Genomic DNA, 27,394 nt, shown 5'->3' with positions numbered 1-27,394 from the left:
TCCGACCCGTGGGCTGCGCCTGGCGTCGTGACACCTGTAAGAAACTAGCCACAACATTACTCGGCCCCCCGTCCCTACCGTCTCCCACCTCACGCAACTCTCCTTCCTCCATACTCTCCTCCTCATAGTCCAACTCCTCCTGCCCTGCACCCCCAGCACTGCCCGCTGGTGGTGCCACCTGCCTCCGCGATACAAACACAACTTCCTCTTCGGCGTTCCTCCGGCGCTGTCCCCCGGGGCGCTGTGACCCCGTAGGTGTTGGGGCTGGCGAGCCCACCACGGGCCTACTTGTGCCAGCCGCGTCGGGATCCCTCGCAGGTACTGGGCACGCTGCCCGAGGCTCCACCCTCCCTTCTCCTTGGCGTCGCCAGGCCGCTCCCAGCCCTGCCAAGTCCGCTACCCCGCGCTGATCCCGCTGTCGCTCCGCTACCTGCAAGGAAAAGGAATGGTCTGGTGTGCTGGGCCTACCTACTTTCCTCCTGCCATCCCATCCCCGCTTGCCAGCCCCCGACGCCTCCGCGACCCACGCCTTACCCACCGCGCTCAAATCCGCCACTTCGTCGTCCTCCCCATCGCCGTCGTCCCCGTCGCTCCACTCCCCCTGCCCGCTCCACCCTGCACCTTGCCCTCTCAGTCCCACTCCGTCCGTGCCACCCCCTACACGCCTCTCCCCCCTCCCTTCCGTCTCCCCCTTTCCCAGGCCCCCGACCCCGACCCCCGATGCCCCCCCCAACCCCTCCGCCCAGGACTCAAAGATATCCAGGCCTCCCCAGTCCCTCTCACTGCCCTCCGACTCAAATAGCACTGGGGATTCTCCCCCTGTTGCTTCCCCCCCAGGGCCCCCCCTACCTGCCCCCACCCTCCGTCGTCGCGCCCCGCCAAACCCCTGACCCCTGCGCTCCTTTCCCATGCGCCCGCGTCACGCCCACCCCCGCCCCTCCCCGGCTCCACCTCGTCCGCCTCGTGGCCCGACGCGGTCCCCACCCCACTGAAAGCCGCGCTCCCCCCCCTCCCCTGACCCCCCACCTGCTGCCTGCCCTGCCTGTCCACGGATCTCCTGTCCAGTCCCGGGCCGCCCGCCCCCCCACACTCCCCAACTCCGACGCCTCCCACCCCGGGGCCGCGCGCCTCCGCGCTGTGCCGGCCCCAGAAATCACCGCCAGTGCTGCACTCTCCCCGGGCCCTTCCCCAAGCCCCTCGTCCACCTCCTCTCGCTCCTCCCGCCCCCGCGCACTCCGCGATCCTCTCGTCGGGCCTGCCCGGCCCTCTGTCGAGCGTCTCCGCGCCCCCGCCGTCACCAAGGCAACGGCCGCTCCCCGGCTCGAGGAGCGGCCCGCGTAAGACCTGGGCCTCTCCTGTGATGCGTCCGGAGCCTTCCCCCTTCGCGCCGCTCGTCCCCGCCCCCTCCCCGCCTCCAATCCCTTCGCACTCCCCTCTGCTCCCACCGCAGCCCCAGAGGCGGCGCTCCTGACATACGCGCCGCCTCGGACACTCACCGCTCCTCGCGACGGACTCCCGGGTGGCGAACAAGCCGCGACGGCGGCCGCCACCCCCGCGGACGCGCGCCTCGCCGGGCGCCTCGTCCAATTAGCCTCTTGGACCAGCAAGTCCATCCTCCCCGCCTCGCTCAACAAACGGATGGCCTCCAAGACACGGTAGTCACCACCTGACATGACTCCAGGTACCGTTATAACTCCTATTCTCACCTACAAAACCACCAAAAACTTTTAAACTAGCGCACCCAGCCACCAGGTCACCAAGCCTAAAATGGTGGCTGGGATAACGCGCGTTTTGCCTATATACCCCTTGGGCTACTATTCCTGGATTGGGGCTACATTTGGGCTATCCCTCAAATGTAGCCCAATTACTACAAAATGGCCGTTCGGCCACGCCCCCCTCTCCCCCCTCCCAACCTGCCCAGGCGGCAGACCTCGCGGTGCTCGGCTGCCCCCCAGGCTCCCATAAAACCAGACATCGCTTCTGCACGCTGACTAGTCTCCACAGCAACAACCCTCTTGAGACTGCTGGTTTAACAGCATAGAAAAGGTATACTTTCTTGCCTCCAGCGACAGCGCTTTTCTCTCAAATGTTTGTGTTCTAAGGGATAAATAGACACGTCTATAACACCCTTTTCTTCTAAATACCTGCACTATGAAAATAACTATCGTAATGTTTCATGGATAACGTGCCAGTTTCAACAACCAGGTGCGAAATAAATTGCATTCCCAATCAGAGCACTTTCGGGAGGTCGAGCAAGAACTCTTTCGTGCTTGGGTGAAAGAGGTATGTTTTAATGCGATCAACGTAAAATTACTTTTGGTGTTATGTGTGAGGTGTAAGCACCTGCTTAAACGCGTTTGTAACGACATGGGAGAGACTGAGGCTCTATATTGCATATTCTGGCCATGTGTAGTGTCGTGCTGGAAACGTTTTAGTGTCTCAGCAGGCACTAGTTTCACCAGCCACTCCCCGAAGGACTGGACACACTCGCACCACAACCCCGTCCACCACAGACGTCACGAGTGACGCGAGTCTGTGAATAAAGGGGCCCGAGTGCACATGCTCGTGGCCACTTGATTAAGCATAGCCACGGTGTCTGTGTCACCATTTTTTTGTGTCATGTGGGCCTAGGGCCCACAACACTACAGACATAATTACGTTATCAAATGTACCCTCTTCAGGGACTGAATAATAAAATTGGTTGGATTACGGGCTTTTAAGAATTGACAGTGAAGGCTCAGGAGATGTCATCACCGTAGTATCTGGGATTAAGCCAGTGAGGGTGTAACCCAAAGAATAACACATAACCCAGTAGCTCTCTAGGGTCCATTCAGGATCGCGGTAGATAGAATCCATGGAATACCAAGGACACAATATTAGTGAATCTAACAAGTGACCATGATTTGACAGAACCTAGAGATGTATTTATGTATATGGCATTTCTAAAGTGCTAACCTAGCAAAAAAGCAGCAAAACACTGTACATGGTCAAAGAAGCATAAAGTCAACACGTCACAGCAGAGGAAGATAGGTTGTGGACTTTAATGCACTGTGATCCAGTGTTCTTTAAGATGGTGAGTATTCAACTCTTTTCTAAATGGGAGCAGCTTTGGGGTGGTCCTAATGGATTCCGGGATGTTGTTCTATATCCTTGGTGCATTGTTAGAAAAGGTCGTCTGTCTTGTTTTTTCAATTTTGCAGTGCAGCTCCTCCACTGTGCATAAAGGCAAAATAAAATGACAATAACTTATAGTTATTGTCATTTTATTTTTCTGATTGCATGCAGCCTTTCTGAGGTGTGGGGCGGGCTGGCCTGGCCAGGGAAGGAGTAGTTTACACTCCCAAAGCGTGCATGAACTGTTTGGCCGAATCCTCTTGGGCTGACCAAACAGTTTATGTGCACTTTTCATGTTCCTACCAGGCTGCACTGCACGGCCTGGTTAGGAACATGCACAGGCTCCCTGATCCAGTCTGAGTGCTGATCCACGGCGCTCAGACCAATGCAGCGTTGGGATTGGCTCAGAGGACCCTGTGTGCCGAGGGCTTCCTGCTGCATCCGCCAGCACGACTTGAGACTGGAAGAAGAAGAGGTCGTAGCGGAGGCGTTTTAAGGTAAGAGTTTTTTTATTGATCAATTAACCCCCCCAAACTCCCTCGCCCCACAACCCTTGTCTGGTAGCAGCCACTACCGCAATTTTGCGCTCTTAGCCTGCAGTTTGATGGTGATCACACAGTTCACTACGTACACAGCTGCAGAGAGTAGTGACTTGGATGGTGCCGGACCACATGAATGACACATACATGCTTTGCCCAGTGGCATCAGCCCTCAGACTACTAAAGATTGGACTGGATTTAGGCAGAAACGCACCTGCGGCCCCAGGGGCATGCGTGGAACATAGGTTATTCACGTTAGATTCTGCTCTGGCTAGGGATCACCTGGGATCAATCTTTATCTGGTGGGACTGAGTGAATTAGAGACCTGACAGAGCGACTCCAGAAAGAACTAAGACCCCCACAGAGTAACCCAAATGTCTAGGGAAAACTATAAAGAACAAATAGAGCGGGCCTGACTTGTAATCCTGGATGCTACCTTCTCAGTTCGACCTAAGCATTTAAATCTTACCACCAGCACATAGAAACCCTGCAAACAACATGGCCTTGCACAAAGGGAAGAAGGAACTAACGCTAAAAGAAATGGCTCATTTGATAAAGAAAGGTACATGGACTCAATAGGAACCTTTGCCAAGAAGAAGAGCTGAAGAGCTGTGAGGAGGAGTACTACCCGTTTGCTGTGTGTTGTGTGGGGTTGGCCTGCAGTTGCTGTTTCTGCCAAGGAAAGGACAAAGACTAGAACTTGAAGAAGAATCTCCAAGGGCCTGTGTGTGCTGGCCTCCTGTTCTGAAGTCTCAGGAAAACAAAGACTTCACCCCAGCTCCCTTGAACACTGCTGCTGAGAGTTCTGACCTGCCAGGAGGTGTCTATTCTAGTTCAGGACCTCTGGAGGTTGTTCCTTTCCCGACGCAGCACCACTGTAGGAGAAGAATCTCCATGCACCGCCATGCCCCTGCAGAGACGACGCAGCACCTGTCGCGGCTGCAAGAATGGACACATCATGGATTGTGGCTAAATAAAGACTGAAGTATCGCCGCTTGCTGCTGCCGCATCGATCACCAACGTATCCCGGACTTCTGTGCATCGCAATTGTGCGGCAAGTTTCCCTGACACATCACCCGCGGACCAGAACCGTCTTGGAGTGGATGCATCACTTCCCCCTTCAGTCCAGATTCGAAACAATACTTCTCCTGTGTGCAGCAGAACCGTTGCATCGCCTCCCCAAGGACCCAGGAACTGACGCATCTCTTTGTTTCTCGACACTTCCCATGTATGTTGGATTTTTGTTGTTTCAGTCTTGTTGAGTTTAGATAAAGATGCTTTATTTTTCTAAACTGGTGTGATGTCCATTTGTCGTGTTATCACTGTATTACTGTGTGTTTTGAGTATAAATACTTTACACTTTGCCTTTGCGATAAGCCTGTCTGCTCATGCCAAGCTTACCAGGAGGTGAGCAGGGGTCATCTAGAGAATTTATCTCCCTTACCCGGACTAGAATCAAGTGTCCCTACTTGGACAAAGGTACCTACCTCTGCCAACTAGAGAACCCCATTTCTAACAATGGTACAAGGTGCTGGGGATTAAAGGGAACTGAGACTCTTGAAGCTTCATCAAGTGGAATATGCATTAGCTAGAGTAAACCAACATTATTGTGAAAGTGACAATAAGGCAGGGCAGCTGTGAAAGGGGAAGGGGGTTCCAGCATTGTGGAAAAAACAGAAAAGCTATAATTGCTACCAATAGCTGTCAGCATGAAGCAATCATAGAATATGACAGTGGGGAATGGCTAGATGCCCTAACAGAAGAACAACAAGAGCTTTTGGAGAGCACAGTCACATCAGAGGAAGCCATTGGAGTTACAAACAGTTTGAAAATGGGAAGGTCCCCATGGTCTGATGAATTTGCCCCACCTTCTTTAAGATAGTCTGGTGAGGACTCTTAGAATTTATGACCAGGATGTTCAATGGTCGGAGTACCGATCACTCTAAAACGAAGGAAAGTGGGCTCTACCATATTCCTCTTGAAACCTGACATTTAGATGTTTGTAAAAACACTAATAGGTCACTTCAAAAGGATAATGTCCCATATGAGACACCGTGATCCACCTGAATTTATAGCCAAATGGTAAGCGGAAGACAATACCAAAAAAAGGTGCCTGATAGTTATAGCCAATACAAGAAGGTAAAGTACAATGCTTTATCTTTAGAAGCAGAGAAAGCATTCAATAAAATCTATTGGAGTATTCCTAAGAATGCATTTGAGCACACATTTGTTAACATTACTGTTCAGTTAGCCTGTTTTTCTTGGCCATATGCCAACACACATATTCTCTAATGTTAATGGCAGTCAAGTTTTGATATAATCAGGCCTGTTTTCATGTAACATCTATTATGCAAATGAGATCCATGTAACATATGACACTGGTGTGAAAAATGAAGTAATCTGTCACCAAAGTGTAGAAATATATTTTTACAAAAGTGGTGTTTATTGATAAATTGAACATCATTATTTAACAGTCCTGTTCAATTTTTGGGGTGGAACCGATCGGATTCCTTTTGTACATCTAGTTCTCTCTATGCCTACGTGGTTGACTTATCTCATTATATAGTCATTGTTAGAAATCGGGTTTCTGGTTGGCAGAGGTATGGAGTCTGTCCAAGCAGGAACCACAATCCTAGTAAGGATAAGTCAGAAACACAATTTAAATTGACCTGTGCTTACCGTTTCGTAGCTTGGCGCAGAGCAGTCATGCTTAACTTAGGAGACAATGTGTAAAGTATTTATACAACACTTCAAACACTAACACAGTGAAGACACCACAAAAAGACTTAACACAAGTTTAGAAAAATAGCTTCTATTGTTATCAACAAAACAAGATCAAAATTCAATAAGTAGAAGTCAAGATATGAGTTTTTAAAGAATAAATGTCTTTGGAGTGCTTAGAAATTGATAGCTCCTCGATGCGTCGAGGGTGATACGTGGAGCAAAGGAGGCAATGCATTGCTCTCAATCCAACAGATGTAGGCAATGCTTCATTCCCGAGCTGCACAAAGTTGAAGATGCCTCCGGAGTTAATATGTTATGAACATTGGGGTGATGTGTCAGCATCGAACCACTGGGCTCTAGGTGATGCGAGCAGCACAAAGCGATGTGTTGGTGCAGAGCCGTGCAAAGTCTGGGATGCTTTGGAAACAAGGGACAATGCGTTGCGCAGTCGCGATGAAGTGTCTGTTGTTTGTGCAGCAGTGGTGATGCATCGGTGTCGAGGGAAATGTGCTGGTTCCAATTGGCGCAATGCAGTCAATGTGTGGATTTTCTTCGTTGTAGAACTTGGTACCCACTTCTAAGGTCCCAGAACTGCATTGGTACTACTTGCCAGAGCAGGACTAACAGCAGACAGAGTCCAGGTGCTGGTTGCAGGATAAAATAGAGGTTTTTTATATCCCTTTAGAAAACAGGAGGCAAACCAACAAGCTCCTGGAGATACTTTGGTTCTGGGATGTAGAAAAGAACTTACAGGCAAGAGGCAGCAGGCCAACAAAGTGGCAGTCCCTCCAGCAGAATAGCAGGCCTTCTTCCTAGTAGAATGTCCTCAGTTCCAGAAGTGTTCTGAGTTGGTGGTGTTAGAGGTCCAGTATTTCTGCCCAGTTGGGCCTTTGAAGTGGGGAGAATTCAAAGAGATACATTTGAAGTGCACATGTCTCTTTATTTCCTGCCTTGGCTCCAGATTCACTACAGGGGATATGCAACCCTTTGTGTGGGACAGGACACAGGCCTTTCAAGTGTAAATGGGGCAGTGCTCAGCTCTGTCCCCCCATCAAGCCAGTTAATGGCCCATTAAGGCCCATGAAGTCACACCTAAGCTCCAATTGTGTGTGGCTGTCTAGAGCAAATGCAGAAAGCCAGCTGCCATGACAGGCTGGTGCCAGAGACAGGCTGAAGGCACCAAATGGCTACAGTAAGAAAATGCCAACTTTCTAAAAGTGATTAAACAAAGAGGACTAGCTTAAGTTGACCAGAGTGTTACAGTACTCAAATTTAGTTCTGTCACGGGCACCTTGTTGGTGTAGTCATGAAGCCCTCACCCACCAACCTAGTTGGTGGCATGCTTCATCATCGGGCCCACCCAGTGACACCTAGTATGTCCCGGGTGTGCTACGACGCCTGATTACAGCGGAGCTGGTATATTGCTGAGAGTGCAGTGAGGTTGGGTGAGTTGTGATTTAAAACGGCTTGGTGGTGGTCCCAGTACCCGAGGGTAGATTAAATTTTAATACCTGGGCCGTCACCGTTTTTTTAAAAAAGGTGTGGTGTAATAAAACAGACTTAGTGTTGTGGTACAGACTATGTGATACACTCTCTAAGGCGTCTTTCTATATGTGAGAGGGGGATTCCCTTCTCATGCATATGCTTTTGGGTTATTAGCCAAGGCTTCCTGGAGGGAAGCGGTAAGGGGATGACCAGTCTTTCTGGTCAGTGCCTGCCTTGTACCTGTTGTCCCGCCGTCGTCCTCCGGTAGCCTACCGGAGGACGACAGCGGGATATAGAAAAACGCCTTAGTGAGTGTATCACATAGTCTGTACCACAACACTAAGTCTGTTTTATTTCACCACACCTTTTTTTAAAAAACGGTCCTGAGGAAAGCCAGAACACTCTAAGGCAGTGGCTGAAACATGTCGACCATCTGAAGGACGCAGGGGGCAGTAACTCGCCACCCTCACGCGTCCTGTAGCCTTACTTTTAACCGCTGGTGACGGCCCAGTTATTAAAATTTAATTTACCCTCGGGTACTGGGACCACCACCAAGCCGTTTTAAATCACAAATCACCCAACCTCACTGCACTCTCAGCAATATACCAGCTCCGCTGTAATCAGGCGTCGTAGCACACCCGGGACATACTAGGTGTCACTGGGTGGGCCCGATGATGAAGCATGCCACCAACTAGGTTGGTGGGTGAGGGCTTCATGAATACACCAACAAGGTGCCCGTGACAGAACTAAATTTGAGTACTGTAACACTCTGGTCAACTTATAAACCCTCGGGGACTCGGACTAGCTAACTAGTCCTCTCTCTCCCTCTTGTTACACGCAACTTTCTAAAAGTAGCATTTTCAGAATTTCAATTTAAAATCCAACTTTACCTTAAGTTGTGTTTTTAAATTGTGATTCCAGAGACACCAAATGTGGGGGTCCCATCTCTTCCCAATTGGAAATTAAGACTTATAAAATATAATAAGGCAATCCCAATGGTATTCTATGGGAGAGACAGGCCTGGCAGTGGTGAAAAACGAATTTGAGAGTATTTCACTACCAGGACAGGAAAACTAAAGAGTACATGTCCATTAAAAGACGAGGGGAAAAACCCCACCACTGGCACTTAGGCAATAACCAGCTACAAAACACAACAAATTACAAATATCTAGGGGTATTATTTGACAATAGGGGCCAGTTTACAAGTCAGCTAGAGTCAACCAAAAGGAAAGGAGCGGCCCTGGCGACAACACTGAGGCAAATAAAAACTCAGCTCATGGTCCTGTGGCTGTTCACTTCTTCAGATTGCGCAATCTAAAATCCTGCCCACGATTCCATACGGCAGTGAAGCGTTAAAAGGAAGAGACACACACACCCTGGACAGCACCTTATAGGGCTTATAGAATCATGTTCAATATCCCCACATACGAATCCGCCACCCTGATTCGGCTTGAAATTGGCCTCATCAAACAACAGTTAGGAAGGCAGGGGGCGTACATAACTTGCTGGCACAAGATCAAGAACTCCACAGAAAACAGTCTAAGCCCTCTACTGTGGCAGGAGCTTCAGCAGAGAACAGCAGCTACAGCAAGCAAACACTTATATCAATTGGGAAGAGGAGTTGGCCTAATGGCTAGGGCCGTCGACCTCGAATCTGGGGAACTGGGTTCGAGTTTTGGCAATGACGATGAACATCCTGTGATTCTGGGCAAATCACTTAATCTCCCCATGCCTAACATAAAAAATTAATGTGTCCTCATGTAACGAAACTGGTGCTATGTAAAGTGCTCTGATACCAGATTCTGGTCAAGTTCGCGCGATATAAAACTCGGTAAAATAAAAAAATGCCTGAAGAACACTGACTTCAGTCAGGTCTGGGAAATCCCGACCACACATGCGGTCTTGAAGAAAATTGTGGGGAAGACGATAAGGAGTAAATCGCTTGTAGAATAGAAAGTTACCTTCGCGCAGAGAAAACATTCTCGAATGACAACAAACGTCTAAGTATCACTAAGGCCACAACCATATTTCAGTGCAGGGTACTCCAGGACCATCAAGGAGAAATTCATGAAACATTGATTAGGAAAATTGCCAGCTGCTCAGCATTTACCACCATGGCTGCGAGGTCAAAAGTCTCCAAATTGCCACTTGTGTAGTAACTGTGTCGAGTACATGGCTCACTTGATATGCACTTGCCCCAGCTTAAGAAGAGAAAGATCGTGTCTGCTCAAGTTGAATTTTAATCTGCAAGTGATCCGAACACGGAGGCAAGCTGTGATAGCCTGCTTTAACTCGGACGACCCACAGATGAATTGTAAGCTAGTAAAATTCTTAGCACGGATAGACAAGAAGCTGGGTAACGGTGGTTACACCACAGGCAAATGTTAGAACTTCGTTGATTAAAGTGAATAGCGCATACGATTAACGAACTGTGACAAACCTTTGCGCAAACCAGCTGAAGAACAAATCAAGCAAAGGCGCAAGAGGGTCCAACCGAAGGGCTCATGAACTTTGTCTAAACTGGGCCTGGCAATTTGCACGATAATTTTTTTAATCATCAAATGTTTTTCTATCTGGTTTTAAATCCTTGTCTTAGTCACACGTGTGCATCATTTTCACTCTCTTTTTATTGTACCTTTTGTTTGTTTTAATTAACTATATACAATAAACTTACTTACTTACGAAAAAGTACATGTCCTACTTTTTTAGATACACTGCCCCCTGCCCATGACCTACCTTAGGGGTGACCTATATATATTAAAAAGGAAGGTTTGGGCCTGAAACACAGCTTTACTTGCCAGGTGGACATAGCAATTTAAAACTGCCAACAGGCTCTGCAATGGCAGGCCTGAGATATGTTTGAAGGCTCCTTAAGTGGGTGGCACAGTCAGTGCTGCAGGCCCAATAGCAGCACTTAATTCACAAACCATCTGGCTACTTATTTGACTGGGGTTCACATAAGACTATAGAGCTTTATGGTTGGGAATTACCTGAGAAAATAGGCTCTAAAGTCATGTATAGCGTTTTATGTGATTGTGGTGAACACCCTAGTGAACTGGTGCCTACCATTTGCTTTGTGTAATTTTCTGTTCAAATGCACATTGCCTCTTTTTCTGTAATTAAGAATAATTGGGGCTGAAAGGTAGATGATGACTAGTTAAGTATGTTGATTTATGTTTGATTTTGGTTGCAAGTGGAATATGGGGTACACTTTAATCCTTTAACTTTGTGTTTTCTGAAATGGAAGAGAGTGTCATGAGTTTTGTGGGAATTAGCTTAGCAATAATAGTTATTTGATTGATAATGGGTGGTGTTATTTACTTTGCTCTTCTTGAATGTCTCCTCAAATGCTGTGTCTCTCTGATTTTTCCTATGTGTCTTGGGATAAGGAAGGCAGATGCACTGCTGCTTATTGTGTCTGTTTCGGTTACCACACAGGTTGTGAGTGTGTGATGTCAGCAACATGAAGTGTGAGAGTAGTGGCTCTAGGTAAGCAATCACTAATCATATGTGTGTGGGGTAATTTTAGCTCATAATATGAGACTGGAGGAGACTGACTAATGGTCAATTTAGAAATGTGAGCATTTTTTCGGAATTGTGCACTTTCAGTTATGATTGATCTTTAAACACTTGGGGCCCTATTCACAAAGGTAAATGTAGACGTTTGGTTTAAACTTAGACCAAATGTCTAAATTTGCGACTTTAGGATTTCACAAAGGTAATTTAAAAGCACTATCTTCATATTTGCACTCAGGGAAGGGGGCAGATCCCCCCGAATGCAGACGCACAGACAGTACTCGTAAATGTACTTTGTGAATTCCCAAAGTCATAATCCCAGACATTTGGTCTAAGCTTAAACTGAAGGTCTAAGTTTACCTTTTTGAATCGGGCCCTTGGTTTTGGCTTGGATTTCTCATCTCTTGAGAACTAATTGAGGTTAGGATGGCCAGTATTAAATCTCAAAATCAAAGCTGCTTTTTTCCACGTAAAATCTTCTTGGTGTCGCTACATCTCAAATACCATTTACTGATCTGCACTATTGCCCATTATATTTGTTCCTCTGCGTTATTCTTTTTAGGAAGTGGTAGTAAGGGTGCATTCAGGATTTTGCATCTTATTTTGGATTTTTATTGGATGATCTCTTCATTTAGTTTGTGTTGTTTTCGCCTGTAAGTAGGAGGTTGCATAGATTTAGTATTCCATAAATTTCATTTTTGAGGTTGGAGGTAGTGAAGTATTTGAGTTATCTGCTGTCCCTCGTATGTGAATTCTTCGCTTGTGATGGCATATCGTACAGTTGCTGATCAGTGGTAATCTCGCAGTAGTGGTAAATTGTAACAGTCAAAATACAGTCTGGTTGTTCCTTCTTTAGGGCTGTTTTCAAGCATCTATTTCCCCCTTTTTAACAACCCAGGTTCTCCTTTATTAAAGGTCTGTTTGAGGGATAAGTATTCACTCTACGAGTACCACTATTTTAACGTTCTATTTTTATTTTATACCAGTACTTCAAAGGCTGATTAAACGTCCTACATGATGTGGCAGTTAGACGAGACTAAAACTTTTGCACGGTTGATTTGCTACCAATTTTCAACAAAATGATTTTGATGGCTGGGAAAGGCAGAGTGCAGTATTGCACACTTGACTAAATGCCCATGATCTACACAACATATAAAGCTGATTCACAAAGCTTTTTCTTTCAGTTTTGGTGTGATTTGCACCTGAATTTCCAGGCCCAAATCGAAATGAATTTTTAGTGAGCAGTTGTATTTTGCCCCTGAATTGAGATTAAAGAATCTTCTAGTAATACCAATTAAGGTGCAAATGGGAGTTTGAACCCAAATTGGAATTACAGGTGCTGGGCACAATTCACACTTTAATTTTGCCAGCTAGAAGCTGCTGAAAATTGAGCACAGAAACAATGTGACATTTCTGTTTTGCAGCTAAGAAAGGGGGAATGCGTGCTGTATTACCACGTTGTTCCCTATTCAGACATGTGAATCCCTTATTGTATCAGGTACCTGCATATTGATATATGCTGTGTGCGTTATTATATCCACAAATACTAGGGGGCATATTTACGAGCCCTTTGCACTGCCAAATCGTCATTTCTTATGAGGCTACGGCAGTGCAAATTACTATGAGGCCACACAAAGCCACTATGCGTGGGTTTGAATGGCCTAATAGATATGGAGTAAAGCAAGGCAGCGCAAATCGCTGCGTTGCTTTTGTCTGCATTCCATGGGCATTGCTGTGAGTTTTCCCATGCAACACCCATGAATTTTGATGCAGCCCCAGATTTACAAGAGCATGTAACAGGGGCAGCTCCTCCACTAGGGGGTCGCCCCACTGCTTTCTCGCAGTGTGAGAAGCAGAAACATAAAATGGTAATAACTTTCCGTTATTACCATTTTATGTTTAGATGTGGGCGGACTGACGGGTGAGCGTGGCTGCTCTGTGAGCAGGGAAGGAGTGGTGTGCCCACTCCTGAGGGTGCAATGACTGTTCGGTCGGCCCTCTGTGGCAGCCCAAACCAGTGATGCACACTCTGCCCTTTCTCTATGCAGGCTGCGATGCAGCCTGCATGGAGAACATGGCCTCCCCACCAATCACAAATCTGCCATTGCAGCGTTGTGATTGGCTTAGGGGAGCAGAGGGAGGCTGCCTGCTTCTCGTTCCTGCTGGAGGCAGGAAAGCAGGAGCAGAAGCCAAGAAGACACGGGAGCCTGCCGGTGGACAGGTACATTTTTTATTTTAACCCCCCAGTGTGACGCCCTGCCCCCTCCCACCTGCGATTAATGCCGGCCCGACTGGCATGTAAACCTGGGGAAGCACCAAATTCTTATGCCTCCTGAGGTGACGTGCAATGAGGAGAATTCCATTTATTTCTCTAAGTTTTTTCATCTTTCTAAGTGTGCTGCAGAATCTTTTAATGTGTGCTGCATTTTGCAGCACACATAGAAAGATCTGCAGCACACATAGAAAGAGGGAACGCCTCTTAGAGTTGTTTCTGTGGACGAAAGTGCCCCTTCCTGCTAAAAAAATCCTGTCAACAACACAGACACCCTTGTACCATAGTGCAAGGTTGCCAGCGTTGGCGCTAGGCTGCGTAATGGTGCTAGCGCAGGGGGAAATGACGGGAACCCACCATATTGCCTACATAAGCGGCATTCCGGCCCTTTGACTTTGGCGTAAGTCAGCGCAGCCTGACCTTAGATCCCCATAAATGAGGGCCCAAGTCTTGTACTTACAGGAGGAGTAAGAAGTGCTTACTCATGGAGAAAAGCCTTTTGAATCATTAAACATTTTTTTCCTGTGAGTAAGGATATCTTGAGACACACCTAAGTCTGGAGTATGACACACCTACGAACTGCAAGCATCTTTGTGAATCAGGTCTGGAAATTAATGAGTAAAACACACCTAAGCCTGGAGTAAGACGCACCTACTTATATAAAATGCTTTTCTGTATCAGGCCCGTATATCAGCCGTCATTTACATCTTAGACAGAATAAAAACACGTGTATTCACAGAAAACATTTGAGTCGGGTTGAGGCATCCTGAGTGAGCACGCAAATGAAGCAACGACCCAAAAAAGAATTCCTGTCCACATTGTAATGAGTATTGCTTTCCTGTGGCAGGAGCATGTCGCCTATTTATTAAAACGGCGAGGTCACATTTCTTCTTTGACCTTCATATTCCCACCTCATCTGATTTTTCCATGACGGAAACGCCCTGGTAGGCTGGAGGACAGTGTGCTGCACTCACTGGAGGAATTATCTGGGGAATGGCTAGTCCAACATTCATGTCGAGGGAGCGCTACACAGTTTCTTTGCAGATATGCTTTGCTGCTGTGGGAAAAATATTGCACCTACATAAACATTCTCTAGCCTGCTGTTCACTCCCAGTCCAGCTCTGGAAGCAATGCTTTGCCAGGCTATTGTTGGTGAGGGTAAGGGGTGCGCGAGGCTTGTCTTCATTTGTGTGCACCGCCAAAGGGCAGGGATGGCCTGGGACCAGGGGCAAGGAGCCCCAGCTCAAATCTTTGAAATATTGGCGACATAGGGGCCCCTCATCACAGTCTGAGGGGGACATTATTTGGCATCATGCAACTGCCCTGGACACTGAAAGGCAGACATATTGATTACTAAACATGGGAGTATGTTACGATCTGCTCCGTGAAGCACTACTTGAGCTGCTCTGCACCTTGTCATGACTGCCCGTTTAGGGAACGCGAAACAGCTGTTCTATATGAGCCCTTCTGTGCTTCAAAATATTCCATTCTGAGGGTGCGCTGTTATTCCCGGAAAGAACACTTTGGGTGTCTAAACTCCATTATTTCCGCTGATTTGGGGAGGAGGTCCGTTGCTTATTACTCATGCCCTTAATTCTATGGGGCCTTTTGAAAGTTGAATAAGGTGCTTCCTGACTGTGCGCCTTCTCCCTTAAATTCATGCTGACGTGTAAATTGAAATGCACGCTGAATTGCTGGGTGTAGCCTTCCCCACAGCTCGTTGCATATTCCACGAGGCAGACCGAAGGATAAAGTTATTCACATATTCCCTCTCGTTTCAGTACAGCTGCTTTCCAGCGCGCCCACAAGCTCAGGCATGGACCTGTCGCAGGCCCCGGCCCTGCCTTGAACCAGCACGCCTTGCCGGGAGAAGCGCACAAGCTCCTCGCGGGCAACAGGGTGACTTGGGAGTGGTGTCCGTCTGATGCATGAAATGTGTCAGAACTTGTCGCACGTTTTTGACTGGGAAGAACGGTGTAATACGAGAGAAGCGAAAAAACCTGTTCGGTCTGACATCCGGAAAGCTGGAACACACAGCTGCCGGTTTTCCAAGGACAGGCGCCGCCAGCTCATTTATACGTGTAGGTGTTATTTAGTTAGGGTGGGACAGCCGAAGTAAAAAAGACGAAACAACTTTCAAAGTAATAACATTAATATGAGATCCTTGTGAGAGAGACCAGGTTTGTAGAAAGAGTTCCACCACAAACTCAGTCTGTTCACCTGTGTTCTTAATTCTTGCGATTTAGATTCATTCATTCCATCGATCTATTCAATCATTTATTCCAGAGAATCATCAAGGTAGTTTTGGCACTTTCATGGGAAAATATGGGTTATTGAGATGTTTAAATGGGATATCCAGTCATTATTTCTACTGGAGGAGCAGTGGCGCAACCAAAAGAGGGGAGGGGGCTTGTGGGGGGACAGTCTGCCCGGAGGGCACTTTTTTTTTGGGGGGGGGGGGGGGGGGGGCGGCAAGCGTAAAGTAAGTTTTCTTTTTTTACAATTTTATTTCCCCTCGTTGTCGTCTGCCTACTCAAATTGGCTGCCAATTAAATAATTCTTTCACAGGTTCCATAAGATGTTTCGGGGGATAAACACACCATACAATGTGTTTACGCAGTGTTGTGCAGTTTTTTACTTTTTAAACTTGTTCACTGCATTTTTAACTGTTCACTTTGCGTCGCTCTCCTCCCCGGTCCACCGCAGCTTGTGCTGATTGTGTGGTGGGAGTTCTTTGCGACTTAGCCTCCCGCTCTCCTCACTTCCGGTGGCACGATTAGTGACGGCCATCTTGGAAGGGGCGGACTAGTCTTTTTCTTTGCTGTACAATAGTATAAAAATCGAGCTATGGTGCCGCCGCGCAGCAGGCGTGCCGGCGGTGCGCCGAAGGCATGCCAAAGGCAAGCCCGTCTGCACCCGTCCGTGCCAGTTCGACGCCAGACATGCTGTCCTTTTTAGGGGGGATACTGTTACTTATACACGGGAGGACTTGTTGGAGCTTACGACATTGGGGAGGGGCTGTGAGCAGGCCTGTGGGTATGTCGCTGAGGGCCCTTTTTGCTGTCTACGATGTGGCTTTCAAGCTACATATACTTTGCCCCTGCATCATCGTTATTCTAAGTCTAGGAAGCATACAAGCATATTCAGCCTGAACTGTCGCTCGTTAGCTAAACATCACGCCGATATTCTTGACTTGTTAGAGGAGGCTTCCCCAGACGTTCTTTTTCTTACTGAGACATGGCTCTCTGATGCTATGACATCTGAACCATATTCAAAATAACAAGAGCAACCCTTATGTCCTTGTGAACCGGGTAGGTACTGAGTACAAAACAAAATTCACAAGGAACTCATTTATGAACAATAGTCAATACTATGTGACTCAATAATGTCACTCTGAATTAATCATAACCTCATATGACTTTTCTTTACAAAAATCATATCAAATCATAATTGATTTGATATGATTTTTGTAAAGAAAAGTCATATGAGGTTATGATTAATTCAGAGTGACATTATTGAGTCACATAGTATTGACTATTGTTCATAAATGAGTTCCTTGTGAATTTTGTTTTGTACTCATGACATCTGAACCAGGCTTTGCGCTTCCTGTGGGCTACAGCATTCTCTCACTTAATAGAGCATCCGGGGGGGGGGCATAGCGATAATTTTCAAATCTTGTTATCCATGCACTTTTATTAAACAGGTGATCATTGGTTGTGAGAGAGCACATTTTAAGGTCACCTTGAGCCCAAACTATACTATGTCTGGGCTCCTAGTGTATCGACCTCCAGGGCCATCCTCAGGTTTCAGGGAGGCCCTTGTAGATACGGTCAATATACTGGCAGTCAATAACGCTAACTTTACGGTTCTGGGGGATCTGAATCTCCACTTGGACAATACTGAGGACACTGATATGGCGAGTTTTGTAGCCGACCTTGCAGCTTGCCAACTGCTGCAGTTGGTCGTAGGCCCTACGCATATTGCGGGGCATTTCCTAGACCCTGTTTTTACTAACATACCCCAAATTATAATGCATGCACCCATTAGGATGGGATGGACGGACCACCTCCTGGTCTCAATGTCCTTATATGGAGTTATTCCTGCCCAGGATGAGGGTCGGTCGACCTCTTTGAAACGGTCCTGGTACAAATTGAATCGGTATCATTTTGAGGCCTGTCTCTTGGCCACCCGTCCAAATTTGCCAGAGGACTCTAATGAGGCACACAGGTTATTCTCAGAATGGATAAGGCATCCATAAGACAGTCTAATCCCCATGAAATGGCCAGTCAATCGTAAAACTAAAACAAGACCTTGGTTTAAGACTGAACTCGCCGACATACGCAAGGGATGTAAGAGATTAGAGCGGATATGAAGAAGAGACTTCAGCCTGGCTGCCAAAGCCATCTATCGGGCAGCAATTAAAAGATATCATAAAGCCATCAGGCACAAGCTGCTTTTCTCTCCAACCAAATCCGCAAGAGTGCTAATCCTCTGAAGAGCACGTTCTCAATACTGGCCAGTTTGCAATCCCAGCAAACCAGCGCTGGGTCAACCATCTAGTCCAATAAGCAGTGTGAGGACCTGGCCACCTTTTTTGTTAAAAATGTGGATGATATTTACAGTTCTTTCCCGACCACACACAGTAACATGCCGGTGGCATGTTGCTGTCAACGGCCAAATACTCTTCACACCTTTCCGCCGATTTCGCCAGATCAGCTGCTAGCACTCTGTAGTAGGATCAAGTCAGGTTCTCCCGCTGACCCACTCAAACCAGATCAATTCAAGAAAGTACTGCTGACAATCTTACCTTTCCTGAATCAGGTGATCAATGGGTCCCTCAGTACAGCCAAGGTGCCCAGGGTTTGGAAACAGGCCAAGGTAATTCCGTTACTCAAAAAACCGGTGCTTGACCCAACCAAACCAGAAAGCTATCGCCCCATCTCTCTGCTTCCCTGGGCGGAAAAGATCACTGAGGCATATGTGAACTCCCTTCTGTCGGATTTTCTTTCCCTAAATAATATACTGGATCCCTCCAAAAATGGCTTTAGGCCAGGTCACAGCACGGAGTCAGCCCTCCTGACAGAACATCTCTGGTCAGCTATGGATGAGGGGCAAACGTCAGCGCTGATCTTGCTGGACTTGAGCGCCGCGTTTGACACGGTGTTCCACGACATACTGTTGAGATGCCTTGTGGAGGTAGGAATCATGGGCTTAGCACTGGAGTGGCTTGCCTCATTCCTTCATGAGAGGTCATTCTCAGTATCTGCTCCCCCGTTTGCTTCTGGTGAACACCGCACCAAACAAGGGGTGCCACAGGACTCCTCCCTCAGTCCCCTTCTAATTAACATCTACGTTTAACCTTTGGCTGCAGTAGCCAGTAGCAGGGGCTTGACCATCGTCTCCTACACTGACGATACTCAGTTGGTGGTGGCACTCTCTGATAACATCGAGCAGTCCGCCCTTAAGTTTCAGGGCGACCTTGCGGCAGTGGCCGAGTGGATGACCGCTAACTGCCTCCAACTGAATTCCAATAAGTCAGAGGTACTGTTAGAAGGTAGGGACCATGGTCTGTGGAGTGATCTCTGGTGGCCAGCTAGCCTGGGCAAGCCCTCCCCCCGCCAAACAAGCCGTAAAAAATGTAGAGGTCTGGTTGGACTCATCTTTAAACTATCGAGTCCAAACCAAAAAAACAGCAGGGACCTGCTTTGGACTTCTATGGGGGCTCAGACCATTGCTGGGCTTCTTCGACGCCTCTACGCGCCAGATCATCATCCAGGCAATGGTTTTGTCCAGACTTGACTATGCCTGCTCCCTTTATTTAGGGTCCAATAAGGCGGAGGTCTTTAGGCTGCAAAGGGCACAGAATGCAGCAGCAAGAACACTTCTAGGTCTGCACAAGTTTTGCTCTGTGTCCAGCGCCATCTGTCGTCTTCATTGGTTACCTGTGGCCAGGCATATTGAATTTAAAGCCCTATGTATTTCCTTTAAGGTTTTGAAATCCGCCACCCCTCCTATTCTGGCCAACCCTCTGTCACCATATGCCCCATCGCGGCTCCTTCGCTCACAGGGCCAGCATATGGTAGTGGTTCCCCGGATACGATGAGTTTGCGCCGGTGGCTGCTCCTTTCGCTACAGAGCTGCCACTTTATGGAACACACTCCCTGTGCAGATCCGAGGCCTCAATAATTAATTAGAATTTAGGAAGGCCATCAAGACTATTCTTTTCCCTTCAATTTAGTCTGTGATGGCTGCGCGGTTATGTCAGTTCTTTCCTACCAGCGCCGGGACACCCCTTTGCTGGGGCAGCTGTTGCGCTTTATAAAATAATAACATAACATAACACATACAGGAGTGTAAACTTAGACCAGTCTCTGATCACCCTCTGTATCTAGTAAGGCATCCAGGCATATGTAATTTTTCCATTTGCTGGTTGACAAGTGTATCAAAAGAAAAGTCGACTTTGCGGCTGTAATGAGCATTAAAGAAAGGCAAAGGGAGAGAAAGTCTAGGAACGCGGATGCCCTCAAAGAGGCAAAGGATGCCGGACCGTGGTGTGTCCCATGCTTCCTGTTTCTTTCATACCTTGGCACTCACACAGAATAAATGTCCTAGCAAAGAGAAGCAGGACTAATTTGGCCAAAGGCTGGTGTGGCACAAAGTAGCAGTTTGCACACGAGAGGAAACAAGCACACAAGATAGCTGGCACAGGGACTTGAGAACCGACTCCTGTCGCTCATGAGTACTTAATGCACACTGCCACCAGTATTCCTTAAGTCATAGAGATCAGAACCAACTGGCAACCCACATGGCCACTGCAAGTGTCAAGATGAAAGCATGTGAGCTATGCAGAAATCTTACAGAAGAGTGACTTCAGAAATTAGAAGACCATTTGCAGTCTAGAAGAGAGCAGCCTTGTCACACTCAATCACCCGTGTGCTCTGAAAAGTCCACCTGTGTTCTTTTGAGATAGTCATTTCTTGACTCACACCCAGCACTCTCTAGGAGATTGTCAATCAAAGGACCTTTGCATTCTTTTCTTTGCTGGATTTCAACTAAGCATTGGTGTGTGGCATCCGTATGAGAAATCTTCTTCAAACATAAAAAAGCTATTTGAGCATTGCTTACACTGCATCTTAAATCTTAAGGAATAATGCTATGTACATGGTATGAAAACATTAAGTATTTAACTTCCAAAAACGCACCTGTATGAAACAAAACCTAAACCTGCTCAAAACCGTATGTCTCAAACTGACAAGAACAAAGAATCAAGGCTTGTTCTTGGCAGTTCTCAACTCAACTATGGAAAAGGCCTCAATACAAAATTGTTCAAGGTTATTTGCTTACTTTTCTCTCTTTTTCCTGCGCCCTCCTCCCTCAAAATATGTATCCTGTGATGCTAACATCCCAACATGTTGACCGATTGAAGCTTCTTTGTAAGTGCTTTAACATCCCACCTTTTAGGACGTAGATAGGACATATATTTTTAAAAAAACAGTGCAGAGGAGGTGGTTTATCCTTCTTCACTACAATGTGAAGGAAGGATGATGCGGAATAGTATACGTTGTGATTGTCACAACCACCTGTTCAGACCTGCTTCACTTAAAGTAGATCGCATTCAGCATTATGACTACACAAAGTATTATTTTCGTTTATTATAATACATTTTTTAGCACTATGAACCAAAAAAATATTTAGAGAATTGCCATACAAACATAGAAAATACATTGTATCGCGTTAAATGAAGCATTTTATACTTGCTCAAAGCTCACATTCACAGAAATAGCAGATTCATGTCGCAGGTCACACGTTGAAAAAGTATTAGTTGAGTCACATACGGATATTATGAATATCATAAGCCCTGTTTTGGTTGTTGGCTCTACCATCTGAAACATACAATAGAGACTGTCCCCTAGGCCTAGGTGCTTTTTCATTTTATTTACCTACCTCTAATGATTTGCATTAATTCCAAATGGTCTGCATGCTTCATTTATGCAATGATCATTGCTTTAAATGAGCATATACTCATACTCTGAGGTCATGAACTTATTTGATTTGATATGGACTAGAGGTCATGATCTATGGGGGCGATGTGTGGGTAGTGTGCAAATATATAATTGTAATTGTAACTGCATTTATATAGCGCTTACTACCCCTGACGAGGTGTCAAATATAATATCAGAGAGTAAAGCAGACAGACATGCAACCGTGTATGATACACTCACTGACACATGTAGAGCATGGATGATGGGTAAGAAGTGGGGCATTCATACAGGGATTTAGAATGAAGTTAGAGGAGGCTTTTTGGGATTGCATAGTATCTGAGTGTAGGAAATTTGGTTTCTAGTTGAAGCCCCACTCAAGTAATAAACACAATCCATGTCAGAATGACCCACGAAAGTCACTAAATAAACTCTTCCATAACCCTCTAGTAGCTTGGCACAAAATCAGTCAAGCTTAACTCAGAGGCAATGTGTAAAGTATTTATGCCACATACAAACAGTAATAAAGTGAAAACACATCACAAGAAAAATCCCAAATCATAAAAAAAGAGAGAATGTTTTAATACTTAAGCTGACACCAAAACAGCAAAAATCCAATCAGTAGAAACTGAGTTATGAATTTTTAAAGTTTCAGGTGAAAATAGTGCCAAAAAGCACAAAGCACCACTCTCGGTTTTCTAGTCCTGCTGGATTAGGTCAAAGTTACAAATTCAGGCTGAAAGCAATAGAGTGTGGGTCGAATACAGGTACCAGGTTTGCCCTGGTGAAAAGTTTACCTTTTCTCAGTCCAAGTCCATGTTAGCAGCCTCAGCTAGAGCTTTGGGGGGTGGGGGAAGGGGGTGGCGGCTGGGTGGGCATGAGGAGGCTGTTGTTGGCAGAAGGACAGTTTGCAGCTGGAGCTTTGCGTTAGTGGAAGATATGGGCGGTCACTGCTGCCGTGAAAAACTGGCCACCTTCGGAACTTCACATTGATTGGAGCGCAGTGATCATTAGTGATGTGAGGAGCTTGCTTGTGGTCGTGAAGAGCCCCTTACTTCTGGATTTTCACCTGTAGCTCAGTTTGAAAACAGGAGGAGTACACTCTGATGCCAGCCAAGGGTCCAGGACCTGAATGACACTTCTTGGAGATCAGGACTCACTCCAGCAGAGGCAACCAGCAAGGCAGGCAGATCCAGGTGTTGCTCGTTAAGTGGGCAGTTGCAGAGGAGGCTTTTGGAAGCTTGTTATGTCCCTGAAGCTCAAACACGAGGTCAACCAACTGACCGTTTGAGTTACTTCTGGGGATCCTGGGTTCAAGGCAAGCTGGTCCAGTCTTACTTCTTGAGACAGCAGTGCAGTGCTTTTTCTGAATCTTCCACATGTCCAGGAGAGTTCTGATGAGAGGTTCTGTGGGTGCCATTCTTATAACCAGAGCCAGTCTGTGGGTGGGGGATACCCCTTTTGTCAAACCTTCCCCATTTCCTAGGTTTGGCTCTTATCTGTGTGGAGGGGCAAAAGCAGGCAGGCCTAGGTGTGGGCTGCATTTGTCAGTGGCAGGGTGCCTTGGAAGTCAGGAAGGGGTGGGCACAGTACCCAGGCTTTTGAAGGACTGAGTACAACCCCCTAGCCCATCCTGCTCAGGGAAGGAACACCCTGCCTCACACCCAAGGCCCATATGGACCTATGTATGGAAAGAATACACACCACACCACAGAAGAGCCATTCACAGCCATGTGACCCTGGACAATGGCAGAAAGACACATTTGGTTTAGGCAGAAAACTGCCAGCTTTCTAAAGGTAAACACAAGGAGATGATGGACTGAGCGCTGAAACTTTTCAGACACTCACCCCTAGTCACAGATTTGGGTGAATCCATCATTGTTCTTTAGCTCACTTCACCACCCCAGTTCAGACACAGCTATATGCAAATCAGTCTTGACCCTGTGTCTCATGGGAACAGTCCTGCCCGAACTGCCAAGCCATGTCTTCCCTGGACCAGAAGCAAGCATCCTTGGACCAGTTTCAGGCTAACAGCCCTCATCAGCCTCGCTAGCTTGAATACAGTGGCAAAGTGAGCAAGGGACCCATTTCTGGGTATACTCTGCCAACTTAGGGCAAACAAAGCAAACACAAGGCGATGATGGACGGAGCGCTGAAACTTTTCAGACACTCACCCCAGTCACAGATCTGGGTTGACTCCATCATCGTTCTTTAGCTCACTTCACCACCCCAGTTCAGACACAGCTATATGCAAATCGAACTGCCAAGCCATGTCTTCCTTGGACCGGAAACAAGCGTCCTGGGACCGGTTTCGGGCTAACAGCCCTCATCAGCCAGGTTAGCTACAGGAGAGATAGCCTTGCTACAGTGAAACATGACTTGAGGAGATTTTCACTGTAATGACATGTAAAATTTAAGCACATGTGTCCTACTTTTTAAATACCATGCACCCCGTCCTATGAGCCTTTAGGGCCTACCTTAGGACTAATTATAGGTAATAAAATGGAAGGTTTCAGCCTAAATCAATATGGCAGTTTAAAACTGCACTACAGGCTTCAGTGGTAGGCCTGAAACATGCTTTACAGGGCTACTTTCGTGGGTGGCACAATGAGTGGTGCAGCCCACTTGTAGCATTTAATTTGCAGGCCCTGGGTACAGGTAGTATCATTTACTAGGGACTTATAAGTAAAGTAAAAGTACCAATCAGGTGTAGTTCAATTTCACTTGTTAAGAATGGAGAGCACAAGCACTTTACCACTGATTAGCAGAAGTAAAGTGCACAAAATTATAAAAGCCAACAAAAACGAGTTCCTCAAGGGTAGACAAAAATCTGAGGGGATCCTGCAGAAAGGGCCACGGTCCAACACCGAGGATGTAAAAACTGTAGAAGACGGATTGATGGTTGTCACATGTAGGTAGGTTCTGCATGTTGTATCATCTTTGGTGCTCTGTTTGGCTGTTGATTGTTTTGAAAATTTGTTCTTTGATAGGTAACACTAGCAGCAAAGATTATTCTCATTCTTTTTAACTTTGTACTCTGCTCTTTCTAACATAAGGTACTGTATTATGTGATGAATATGGACGTATTCTGGGTTTGACAAGTAAGATTTGGAGCTTGGAACCTTCACTGCAATTTGTAGTGATCATTTTGTTATGTACTAGTTCTCATCTGATCTTTGTAAGGGATATTTTTGAGGATATTGTGCTGAGTCTGTTCTCACTTGATCTTTGAGTGTACTGTAGGAGCATCAGTGCCAAATTTGTGTTGACACTTCTCTTTGTGAAAGAGATCATATGGATTCTCTGATGGATCGGGTAGGGAATTAACAAGTCTTAACCATTCTCCTGAATGCCAAGTGATTCTTTGCAGGGAGGAATTTACATAATTTGGCAGCTGGAATGGAGAAAGTAGAGCCACCAAATGTTCTCTTCCTGTAAGTTGAAATTATTAGATGCAATGCGACCCTGGAATGTAAGTTCCTTAGTTTGACGGATTTGGTAATTTTTTAATGATGGAATTTTAGTCTTTGCAGTTTATCGCTCTGTGAGTGTTGCATAATATTTTGAAAGATGATTTTCTTGCGTTTGGGAGCCAGTAGATAGTCTTCAGGATAGGAGATATGTACAATTGTATCTTTACATTTACAAGCAGTTTTTACTTCAGAATTCTGAATTCTCTGCAGCCTTCTCATGGTTGAGGGTGGAATGCTGTGGTGTAGTCTGTTTGCATATGTCTGGTTCTTGTCTGAGATGTCATTGTGGTAAAAAAAGGACTTAGACGTGGTCACAAGGAATTACTAGTGGATAAGATTAAATCAAGCTTTCTTTTCACTGCGGCACCCAAAGTGTGACACGTTTGCCCACATGTGATTCTTGTGATCATTGTGACACAGGACTCAAGCTACTCCCAAATGAAACAAATAGGCTGACATTGGTGTGAGGTTTCTTGTGTTCCTGTTCAGACAGAACCTTGCCTGGCAGTTTGTACTGGACTATTCTAATTGTAGTATAACCAAGACTGATTTGCATAGAGCTGGCTCCTGTCTGGGTGACATGTTTAGCAAAAAACTATGGACTGCAATGAGGTCCGAGTAATTTCCTGTGACTGAGATTAATTCAAAACATTACACCTACAACCTTTGTTTTCTTCAGTGATATAGTCTTCTAGCACAATCCAGTTTAGAGAGGAGGAGAGATGTTGTTGCTTGCATCTTTTGAGCCAATCCAAGATGTGGAAAGGTGTGTCAAAGCGTTTTAATTGTTCAAGAAGTTGATGTAGACAGTTTGTCCACTTGAACATTCATGGAAAATGTAGGATCTAAACCAATTCCAAGATTTCAGACTTCTTTTGCAATTGTTGGCAGAGGTCTTAGTTCATACGGCAGAAAAAAATAGGGGATCATAAATTTTCATTCACTGTTGAAAATCTAACTTGAGATGATTCCACATCAGCTATTGACCAATGGCAATGAGTCAGCTGTTGATTTTTCTATGTGCTTAGGGTTTTCCAGTTTGAGAATTAGCTGCATGTCATCCAGATAAGTTCAAAATTGTCGATAAGGTCTGGTAGTGGTTTCACGTACATGCTGAAAAGTAAAGGTGAGATGAATTGATTGATCCCTGTGGAACTCCTGTTTTTATGTTGCAAGGGTTTGCTTAAAAAGGGATATGAATCGGGTAGGACCGGTTGATTAGGTAATAAGTTCAAGTAAGAATGATGTAATCTGTACTGACTTCTTTTAGTCTTTGAATGAAGGTATCAGGGAGTATTGTGTCAAAAGCTGCTGAAAAATTAAGGAGTAGTAATGCAACTACACTAGTTTTTTCAACTTTCATGTCGTCCCAAATTGTAACTAGAGCTTATCTGGTCCCTCTTCCTGGGAGGAATCCTTTTTTGCCTGTCTCATAATAGTTTGTTTTCTTCTATATATTCTGAGATCTGCTCACTCCATAAGTTTGCAAGAAAAGTACCATTGGAAATTGCGGTTTAGCTGTTAGTGTCTTGTGAATACAAGCTCTTCTTCTTAATTAATGGGTGTTTGTGTGCTTTTTAAAATTCCTCTAGGAAAATTCCCCTATTTAATTATTTATTGATAATATTTCTGACTGGGATAGTTGCAGAAGTTGATAGAAGAATCTTTCTGAAAATTAATGAAAGGCAGGGGTGTTATGGGCATCCAACTGGACTGATAGCTTTCACCAGGTCCTCAAATTCTGGGCTGTGTATTTTCTTGAAAGGATGAAATAGATGGAGACTTGTTTTCTGTTGTAATGGTTTTTGGTTGAATAATTGGGGTATGTTTTCTTTGTTGTTAGATTTGATTTCAATGTGTCTACTTTGGTTAAATATATTGCTATTTCATAGGATGAGCCTTGTGAAGGTGGGGTGAAGGTTTGACAGCTTTCCGGATTGCTAAATTTCGATAGGATTTCATGGAGGTCCTTGGTTGGGCAGTTGGCATTGTTGAGCCTGTTTGAGTACTGAATATTTTTGGCCTTTTTCAAAATATGATTTCTGTATTCTGTTGACTTTCTGTAGACACAGTTTGTCTTGAGGGTTTTTATTTTGTTCTACCTCTATTGAAGTGCTGAGATTTGTCCTTTCATTTATTTTTTAACACCAAGGAGCTTCCTTTTACTTTTTGCCTTGCTTTGAGTTCTTATTGTAATTCGTATAGCCAGGGCTGTGGTCATCCATTCATATAGTTTCTTTATTGAGTTTTTTGTCTCCAGTGGTGTGTTCTGGTTAGGGGAAAATCCAACTT

This window comes from Triturus cristatus, chromosome 6 (assembly GCF_964204655.1).
Source record: "Triturus cristatus chromosome 6, aTriCri1.1, whole genome shotgun sequence".
NCBI classification, from domain to species: Eukaryota; Metazoa; Chordata; class Amphibia; order Caudata; family Salamandridae; genus Triturus; species Triturus cristatus.
The sequence above is the reverse complement of the archived record's forward strand: the minus strand, read 5'-3'. Positions refer to the sequence as shown.